Raw genomic sequence first — 9,522 nt, forward strand, 5'->3', positions numbered from 1 at the left:
GTTCAGTAAATGCTCACAGGTCAGGATACAGGCCCTGAGGGGTAGCCTTGGGAAGAGTCCCAGAAGCTATGTAGATTTCTCCATGATGTGGATGTCCAAGATGATAATGGGAGCTCACTTTTTTTTTTCTTTTCTTTTTTTCCAGCTTGCTGGTCCAATCATGGCTTATATTTTCTGTGTTTTGTGTTGCTGTGACCTATGGGAACTATGCATGTTAGATTGGTGAAAAGTGACAGTCACAGCCACCTTTCAGTCTCAAGTTGATAGGACAAGATTTGAGAGATTATGTAGCATCCTTCTCAGGTTCAGATGGGGCTGCGTGATGGCTTACATTAACTGTCAATTGGACAGGTTCTGGACTCACCTAAGAGGCTAACCTCTGAGCATGTCTGTGAGGGAGTGTCTACACTGAGTTAACTGAGGTGGGAAGACCCGCCCTAAGTGTGGGCCCTATCCTCAGATGAGCTGGGGTCCTCACCTTGAATAAGAATGAGAGCAGGAGTGGGGCACTAGCTCTCATCTCCCTGTGACCTGACCGCAGATGCAATATCCTCAAGCTCCTGCTGTCCTGCCTTCCCCGCCATGATGTACTTCAAACTGCAGGGCCAAGATAAACCCTTCCTCCCTGCTTTTGTTGGGTATCCTGTTGCAGCAATGAGGACAGTAATAATGCGGGAGGTTAATTCCCAGTGATGACAAATTTCTCTGTAGCTCTGCCTTTGATATATACATTAATGGCCCAGACCCTCCTGGCATACCAGAATCTATATTTCTCCCATCCCAAGTCATTCAGAGCTAGGTCCAAACAGCCCTATAGAACTGTTGAAACTGAAGCATCCAAAGGAGACTGCCAGGAAGCAGGCCATTCAGGAACCACCACCTCTCCAGGTCTAACTGAATCCCAATCCCCACTCTCAGCCCAGCAGAACCAAGAGGCTAGGTTATCAACTTGAGCCTCTGATTGGCCTTACTTTTCATTACTCAAAATGATGAGCAGAGCTGGAAATTTCTTATCAGTGACTTATTTTATCATTGCTTTTTTTCTGCACATTTTCTAGTTGTCAGTCCCTAGATTTCTAATTGCCTATGGGCTTGTGACGATCAATTGTAAGGGCGTGGGCAGCTTTGCTCTGACTTATGGGCAGGGAAGTATGGAACCTCGTCTTACAGTAGCTGTGTCCACAAAGTCCCCTCAAACACTTCAGGTCTCACAGCATCCTGTCTGCACCCACCCAGCCGACACACCTCCACCCATCTGACTCTTGGGTCCAGGCTCTCTAGAAAGTTTCTGTAAATAGCATAGGAGAGGGAATAATGAAAGAGGAGAGTTTACAGGAGTCAAGAGGTGAAGTCTGAGTCAGGAGCCATCTTTCGCATACCAAGATTCCCTCCACTGGCTTAGCCATCAACATTGGACATCACAGCACTGCACAGCCATCAGGAGACTGGAGATGGATAGGATATCCAAAGAGCCAGAGTTCCAGGTTCTGGGGCAGCTTGGGATCACCGATGTGTTCCTGCTCCATTTTTGCTGATTTTTTTTTCTTGTGGAAATATATTTTTCATACAATATATTGTGACTACAGCCTCCCATCCCTCAACCCCTCAGATTCTCTCCACCTCCCCTTCCACCCAAATCCACACCTTTTCTGTCTCTTTTTCTTCAGAAAAACTAACTGGCATCTAAAAGCATAATCAAAACAAAACAAAACAAACTGGAATAGGATAAAACAAACAAACAAAAAAGAACCGAGGAAAAGCAGTTCTTTTGCTGGGTAAGACTTTTTGTACTTCCAGGGAATTTCTGAGTGTGCAAATGAGTAAGCCTCTGTTTCCTCTGCCTTTTCTTCTGTTCCTTTGTTTTGTTCTATTCCAATGTGTTAGTTTTTGCTTTATGCTATTACATGTTATTATTGTACCTTAGAAACCTGTTTCTTTTCCTTTCTTTCTTTTTTCTTTCTAAGACAGGGTTTCTCTGTATAGCCCTGGCTGTCCTGGAACTCACTCTGTAGACCAAGCTGGTTTTGAACTTAGAGATCCACCTGCCTCTGCCTTCCAAGTTGTGGGATTAAAGGTGTGCGCCACCACTACCTGACTCCTATTTGTTTTCTACTGAGAGACAGGAAAGGGAACAGATGCAGATAGAAGGAGAGGTGGTGGTGGTGGTGGGATTGGGAGGAGTAGAACGACAAGAAACCATAATCAAGACATATTATGTAAGGAAAAAATAAACTATTTTCGGTAAACTGGGGGGGGGGGAGGCTCTCGGTGAACATGGGTTCTCGAGATTGTCTTGCTCTTGAAGTTTGTCTAAGGAATGCACCATACCTGAGCGTATTGTGATGCTATATATGGTATAGCAGGTGATAGGATGTATCTGCTTCCTATCTGAGCCTTTCCTAGAAACTGGCTAGCCTTCCCTTGTGCCTTTGGACATCTGTTATAAGAATACTATCTCTGCCAGGCTCCAGTGTACCTCTCACAGGCTCTGGTCAGCTCAGCAGGGTGTCCTGGCTGGATCCAGATTGACAGTTAGGGTTTGGCTATTTGTTCAGCTCCTTAAAGGAGCTCAGAGAGGAGAGTAGTGTATCTTCTGTTTCTGTCACAGTGATGAGCCAAACTATCAAGGCCAAATGAGAAGCCAGTAGCTTCAAATGACCCAGAATTCATTTATTGACAAATCTTCACATTATCTGTTATCTGGTGGTTTCCAGGCTCTCCCTGGGCTCACTCAGGAGGGGCAGGCCCTTGATGCATCTCTGCAGGGCCAGGCAGTGCCTGGCGCAGCAGCTTTCCTGGGGTGCTGGGCTGACTATTGGCTGGGGCTGTATCTCATTAACCAGTAGCTCAAGCCTACAGTTCCAGGGACTTCTGAAGTGCGGAGCCACAACTGACCCTCCAGTCACATTAGCCCATGCCCGTCTGAGGAAAGCCACCAAGGAGCCCAACCCGATTCAATTCAAGGGCAGTGAACTGAAAGTCCCTTGGCAAAAGGACATAGATACAGAGGGGCCTGGGAATTGGAACCACCTTGTCATTCAGTCTATCGAAATGACTGGTCAATATTTATTCTTCAATGACTTGAGAGATAAAGGAGGAAAGTACAGGAGAGAATGGCTGTTCTCCATCTTTCTTCCCTTCTTGCACTCAGTGGGGTAGGCTTCCTTCGTCAGCACAGATTGTGAGTCGACAAACAAGAGGAGCACACTCAGGACAGGGACCGCCTGTGGTTTGGGAGAGGACTCTCCTCTCTGACCTCACACAGGCTACAGTGGAGAGTCCTGGGGGTGAGGGTGGGGGTGGGGACACAGCAGGGTTCTCTCGGGGTTTCCTATCAGCTGGGCCTGAGACTGGCTGGTCAACCTTGGCGAGGAGGCCAGGGCAGGACAATCCGACAAAGTATGTTCTGGGGCACACGTGGAAGCCCCAGTCTCTGAGTCCTAGGGATGACTCGGAGACCTTGGGAGTTGGAGGCCAAGCCCCTGAGTCAGCAAGGTGGGCAAAGAGCCATGTGGCTCTGGAACAAATGTGGACACGACTCGTTTGTAACCACAGGTGATGAGAGCTATACAGCTAGTGAAGCATCTCCACAGAGAAGGCCTAACCCACTCTTTTGTCTTTTGTTCTCCTGAAGAATTTAATGTCTCAGTATCCGTTTGAACTCTCTGCTCACATTTGTCCCTGGCTGGATGCTTTTGACCTGGATCCATTTCCTGGCTTCTTCCTAGTTTAGGTCTTCAGTTTGACTTCAGCTGGGCTTTCCTCCCTAGTGTCTCAGGCTGTGCTCAGCATCCTTGTCTTCAGAAACCAACAATAACAAAACAACACCACCAACAACAAACCCCCACATAATGGACGTTATTGTAAAGGAGTCCATCTGCCACACTCTGCGCCATATTTAAAGGGAGTTGACAACATTTTGTACATTTATTAAGCACTCATGAACCAGATGTCGGTTATCAGTAAACTGGGAAAAAACAGAAGCCCAAATAGAATGAAGGGAAAAGGTGATTTAAAACTGCCCTGAAGTTTCTTTCCTAGCCAAAGCATGTAATAATTATGAGTGACCCAAACATTATCAATAGAGACTTAGCTGAATATCTCATAGAAAGAGGAGTTTGCATTTAGGGGCCTTACCCTGTGTCCCAGGAGGCGCATACAATGTCGGATGTGTCTGTGTGTACATCTGTAACCCCAGTGCAGTGGGGTCAGAGGTAGGAGAGCTGGTGGGGCTTCCAGCTGTTAGCGTAGTGCCAGGTTCAGCGAGAGACTACCTTAGTAAGAGAGCACGGTGGAAAATCGAGCAGGTCACCTGACAATCGCCTCTGTCCCCCACCAGTACTCACGGGTACGTGCCTCCCAACCTGTACATATCTCACACATACATGTGCCACACCATGCACACACATTTATACACAAACATGTACAAAGAAAAGAATGTTAACTTTCAAGATAGTTGTAACAATTACTGGAGATAGATATGTATCATTTGGATCCTTACAGCACACATAGAGGAACTGAGGCCTGGGACAGCCAAGTGACTTACTCAAGGCCACACAGGAAGTGAGAATACTTTCTCTGACTCTGGTGCTTCCTTGCTTTGATCACCATGATACCCTGCCCCTTACTCTCACAATAGATACCAGCGTCCAAAAGATGAGGGCACAGGAAGACCTATGTACTGATTTGAACACTAAAACAAATGGTAGTATGATTCTGAGATTCTGGGGGGAAAAACGATCTAGGTACATATCCACAGAGAGATTTCAGTACATCTTTGAAGATTTTGGATTGTACTCTTAACTTGATAGATCATGCATTTCTGTATAATTTAAATGCTTAAAATAACTATGATTGCTTTAGAGACAAACAGAACAGGCAAAACTTTAAAAAAAAAAGAATGACAATTAGATTCACTTTTTAAAAGATTTGTTTGCGTGTGTGTGAGAGAGTTTATGTGTATGCTCCCTGTGTGAATGGAAGTTGAGTTATAAGTAGTTGTAAGCTGCCTGGTATGGGCACTGATAACTGAATCTGGACCCTCTGCAAGGGCAGCAAATGCTCTTAGCCATGGAGCTAGCTCTCCACCCCCCCCCCCCCCCCCCCCGTCTCAGCTTTTAACAAGGAAAAGTTGGTAGGAAGAAGAAGTTGGTAGGAAGGTCACCACTTCATACTTGTAGGATTTCGTAGCTGCTGTTCCTTCTGCCTGGAGACCTCTCTTTATTTATACAGGCCTGGTTGACTTTTACTTATCTGCATAAGAGTCCAGTGTGTGTGACTTTCCCCGTACAGCACTTGGTAGTGCTGGTATCCAATGCATGTATCTCTTTTGATCTATTTATCCTATTGCATTGGATGACCAGTTTAATACTCTCCCTATCACACTGCAAGTGAGATCTTTATATCCAAGTACCCGGAGCGAAGTAAGTGCTTAAAAATATTTGCTCATATTTGATTGAATTAAATTCTGAGAAAGTGAACCCCATAGCTGGTTCCTCTTCACTGACAAGGCGGGGGATGTCACTTGTGAGTGGGGTCGTATCTTTAGCTATCCGGAAACTGAGGGATTCAAAACCCTGAAGGGAAAGATAAGTGTGACCTTCTAGTCAGGAAGTCTAAAATAAGGAATGGCTAAATGTACTTGGAAGGTTCTGACCCAGATGAAAAATGGCCTTGACAAGCAGGAAACAGAGGCACTCACTGGAATCCCCAGGGGTCACTTAGAGAATTTTCTTGGAGATTTTTCTCCTTTTGCTTAAAAAGCTAGAAGCAAAGGAGGAAGAATCTCAGGATCAAGCATAAAATCAAAGAAAGGCCTAATGTTGAGAATACATCTGGGGAGACTTGGGGTCTAAGATGAGCTGCATGCTGGAAACCCTGCCAAGAACAGTTAGACTGTTTCCCACATCCATAGCAAGACAACTGTACAGGAACAACAGCAAGGCTTCATCCAGGCTGCTGGCCTGTGGCCTCTGATGACAGAGTGAATGGGAGCAGCTGGCCAGGCTGCCAGTCGAACATGACGTCACTTCTCCCAGGCACCCTTACAGAGCAGGGTGGAAGCAATGCTTTTCTAATTAAATTACTTTTTATTTTTAGCTTCCACATGAGGAAGTGATTAGTTTACTTATTTTCCACAGCTCTCCAAAACGGAAAGAAGCATTTCTGAAAACTTGCCTGAATGCATACATCATAAAACAAATAAATAAAAATTTTAAAAAAGCCAACATTCACCCAACACAAACTCATGAGAGAAAAACAATAATGACAACAACAAAAAACAAAATGGAAAAATCTTTCATGCAATGAAGTGCAGATGAGGGCTTTATGAGGCATGGAGGTCTTGAGTTTGCAATGTATGGTCCATGTGAAGTCAACCTTAAAGTCCCCCCCCCCCCCTTTTTTTTTTTTTTTTTTTTTTTTTGGTCTCCGGCCTTATGAAGAAGACAGAGTTGATGATTGGCAATCTAATGTCTCATTTCAAAAACCACAGTCCTGCTTTGCTGAGGTGTCTGATAGACACACTATGCCCTATGGGCTGAAGATGGAAGATTACAGAAGAACTTTGGGTGACTGACCAGGCGAGTTGTTTCTGTCATTTCTAGAGTTTATATGTTATCCTTCTGTGGTCTTTGAGGGAGTTGAAGACAAATAGTTATGGTTATAGTTTTCCTTAGTTAGGATTAAAGATAAGTTACATAGACTTTAGACACACAAAGATAGGTTAGATGATGGAATATTTTCTTCAAATCTTGCTAAATGTTAATGGACTAAATATTATTAACTGTGATTCTTATTTGGTAACTGTTGTATGATATATTTTGCTATGTTAAGGTTAAAACCCTTCTTTTTATTTTAGACAGAAAAGAGGAGATGATGGGAGATGTCATTCTGTATATATATTTCTCATACTGGTTAATGAATAAAGCACTGTTGACCAATAGGAAAGCAAGATAGGCGGGACTAGGAGACAAGGAGGATTCGAGGAAGTAGTAGGGAGGAGTCAGCATGGGGAGATTGGAGAGAGCGAACACCAGCCCTACTCTCCAGTAAGATGAGACCACGTGGAAATACTTAGATTAATAGAAATGGGTTCATAATTAAGACAGAGCTAGCCAATAAGAAACTAGTACCTGGCCAACAGCATTATATCAAATACAGAGTCTTGGTGTGTTATTTGGGGCTGGCGCCACGGTGGGTCCAGGCAGGCAGAAAAAAATTACTCGTAACAGGTTATATTAGTTTGTGATAGATTATAGACGAGATCTTTCCAGGGATGTGCTGGGAGTTCCAGAGGCCTACACCCTGCACAGCATGGCTGAGAAAGATAGAAATTCAGGTATGGGATGGTGGGCTTGATGATGCTTGGAAGGCACACGTTAACAGTGCTTGTACAACAGAACATGTTTTGTTATCTAGAAAAATTACAAATCTGTTGAGAATGCCTTGGGTACACAGTTTCGAAGGGACCTTGGAGAAGTTCCATGCCCCCCTGTCATGCTGCAGTTCACTGTCACAGGACCAGAAACATGTCACCAGCTCCTCACACAGCGAAACTTCTGAACCTGCAAGCCAAAACAAACATCTTGGAAACAGCAGCAACAGCAAACAAACAAAATCACAATAAAACACACAAACTAAAAAAGATCACATTCTAATTTTACTATAAAGAAGAAACTACTGCCTACAAATGTCTGTAAACATCACTCAAAACATTAATAGAATTTTAAAAAACCTCTATTAATATATTGATTAAGATAATCTAATATGACAGGCAAATTGCAAGTTCAGTACAAGTGTGTGTTCTTTTTCCTGGAATAAATTGCTAATCAAATGTCTGTAATGCTCTATTATTTTAATATGTATTTTCTGTGAGTGAGGGTGTACCCTGATAAAACCACAAACAGCTATCTCAAATGGGAAATTAAACTGATTCATTAAGATCATCAGTTTTTTCTTTTCTCTCCCTCCCTCTCTCCCTCCCTCCCTCCCTCCCTCCCCCTCCTTCTCTCCCTCTTGCTCTCTATCTTTCTTTCTTTCTAAATTAATGTTCTCCATAGCAACAGAGGCCTGTTTGGAACCAAGCCTTGCATTCAGCTGTCCTGTTCCCGTCATCTCTTTTACTCTGGTATACTTCTCCAGGTTCTGTGGCTTTTGTGCCTTTGATTGATTTGAAGATTACCAGTTTGGGTTGGGGCTGTATGTAGCTCTATGTAGCATGCTTGCCTAGAATGTGTGATGTTTCAGTTTGATACTACACACATATACACACACACACACACAGTGGTAGGAGGAGGGGGAAAGATTACCAGTTAATTATTTTACAAAATGTCTTTCAAATTGAGTGTATCTGCCATTACACTCCAGGTTAGGAGATGGCTCTATGTGCTTGTTAGGAAAGTCTGGAAGGAGTGCCATGCTGACATTGCAGCTGTTCAGATGACGTGGTGCTACTACTGATGCTGTTTACCCGCACTGAATGGTGCCAATCTGGCATCTTCACTCTTAAGTTACTGCTTTAATCTTTGTACTTAATAAGTATTTTGGTGAGATGTGCCTTGAAATTTGGCAAATACATTGCATCAAATTTTCAGTTAACTTACTAGTTTATATTATGTAAAGCAATACTTTTCTATTTCTGTCAATGCATCATTAATCTCCTTTGTTTTACAAAACATTCTGGATTTGGCTGGGGAGAGCCTCTTCAAGCTGGTTCTGTGTGCTAATGTCTTTTTTCCTATCCATCTCTGAGGGCTTCTTTGAGTTCTAGCTCACAGGTTACTACAAACCCAGCCAGGGCTTTCATGGCGCAGCTTGACTCAGTTCCTTCTTTGACTAAATGTTAGGGAACGAGGAAGGACAGAATTCAGGTAATACACACAGGTTACAAACAAATGAAATCAACTTGCTTTCCTAGCTCTAATTCTGTCATGAGTTTTTCATTTTGGGGGTGAGAATAAGTGTGTGAAAATGTACGTGGTAATGAACGTGTAAAATCCAAGGTGAAGTGCCACAGCAGCAGAACATCTATTCTTTTAAAAAAATGTTTCATTTGCTTTATGTGTGGATGTTTTGCCTGCTCACATGTGTATGCACCATGTGCTTGTGCCTGCAGAGGTCAGAAGAGGGCATCTGGTGCCCTGGACCTGGGGTTATGGATGCTATGAACCTTGATGTGGATGCTGGGAATCCAACGTGGGACCTCTGCAAGAGCAGCAAGTGCCCATAACTGCTGAGTCATCTCTCCAGCCTTGCAGAATGCCACTCTAACTGTATAGACATGAGACGTAGAGACTATGGGTCTGGTTAATTTTGGTGTGTGATGTTTATTTTATTTGCAGGGTTTTTTGGTGTGTGTATTTTTAAATTTAAATTGGAAACAATCTTATTTTACATATCACTCTCAGTTCCCTCTCCCTCCCCATCCTCTCTTGCCCCCCACCGAACCCTTCTCCCAAAACCCATCCACTCCCCAGGGAGGGTGAGGTTTTCCATGCGGGTCACCAAAGTCTGTCACATCAT

This window comes from Phodopus roborovskii, unplaced genomic scaffold, assembly GCF_943737965.1.
Source record: "Phodopus roborovskii unplaced genomic scaffold, PHOROB, whole genome shotgun sequence".
NCBI lineage: Eukaryota > Metazoa > Chordata > Mammalia > Rodentia > Cricetidae > Phodopus > Phodopus roborovskii.